Source organism: Gekko japonicus, unplaced genomic scaffold (genome assembly GCF_001447785.1).
Source record: "Gekko japonicus isolate JY-2015 unplaced genomic scaffold, Gekko_japonicus_V1.1 scaffold1594, whole genome shotgun sequence".
Lineage (NCBI taxonomy): Eukaryota > Metazoa > Chordata > Lepidosauria > Squamata > Gekkonidae > Gekko > Gekko japonicus.
In genome coordinates this window covers 197,801-199,202 of record NW_015167097.1, presented here as the reverse complement: position 1 = coordinate 199,202, position 1,402 = coordinate 197,801, and positions in this window count along the sequence as shown.

Genomic DNA, 1,402 nt, shown 5'->3' with positions numbered 1-1,402 from the left:
ATGCTACTTCAATGGTTGGGGCTATCAGAGTACTAAAAATTTTGTACACTGATGCTTAAGGTATATATACTGATTATAGGACTTTAAAAGATCAGCTCCAATCTCACTCAGCCTGGTACTACTATACTACTCCCATTGCCTTTTTTGCTTTCTTTGGGTATCTCACATGGGAACTCAAACTCATGCCCAAGACCTCTATATTTTCCCTTTTTCCTATATGTGTAGCAGTCTGTTTATGGACTGAGATGGTCATGTATCAGGGCAAAACGAACAGACAAAGCCTTTCCAAAAATGAAGATTGCAGCCATGGGGAAAGTTTTGGCTGTTGATTCCTACCTGTTAATAGCTACAGAACTTCTGCCAACTAAAAGGAGATACCCATACTTTTCATTTGGTATAGAATTGCCAGAGTTGTTTTTGGCAGGACTCCTGGGGCTCTAGCAGCTCCATGCCAGGAAGAAATTCAACCAGTAATGCTACACTTCCATGTAGAAAGGTTACACCTATTGAATTTCTCTTACATTGGTTAATACCACAGAAGCAAGGGGGCATTTGATTTGACCATTCCACAAGATCAAGCTCAGCAACCTGTAGCTAGTTGTTACATTCTGGGATGGTAAGGAATCACCCCCCTTCCTCTTGTACTGAAAATCTCTTGGATTGAGCTTTCAGACAGATACCATTGAAAAAAGCACCAAATGGACTTCAGCAATGTAAATAGGCCAAAATTCCTTGAAATGTGAGTGATCTGAAAGATACAGGATGTTCTATTGTGACAAACTTTTAGAACTAAAAATCTCTTTCCTTAAAGAACTAGATGTTGTGGCTTTACCTTTCCAGGTAGCCCTGCTTATTTTGCTAGTTGGGACTTGTTTAGCAGCTTGCAAAGCCACACCCAGCTATGCTGTGCGTACATCACTCCTCTGCTGATTGTTCCTACATATAGTCAAAATCAACTTACCTTCCGGGTTGCTTACATCAGCACTATGTACACTCAACAGACCACGTGCTCCTTCCCATAACTCTTTATCTGGTAACTATAGATTCAAATGCACACGTCTGATAACCAGTAAAAAAATAATGCACTCCAGAATTTCTTCTGCTGACAGGGATGAGTGAAAGAGGTGTGTTAATTAACCCATTTTATAGAAAGAAGCAGACAACTTGGATCCAAAATCTCTGCATGACCACTTCATACAAATTTATTCATGCCCTTTATGAACACCATTAATAAATGAAGGTGTGGGAAATATTTCTAAAACACCAACAAGCAGCTTTTCTTTTTAACCAAATAGGAATTCATCAGGTAAACTATGTATGAAACAATAAGATTTCCCCCTGCAGAATTTCTACCTATTGAAGGCACAGAGCAGTGCTGGGGCAAGGGGGAAAACTACTGGGA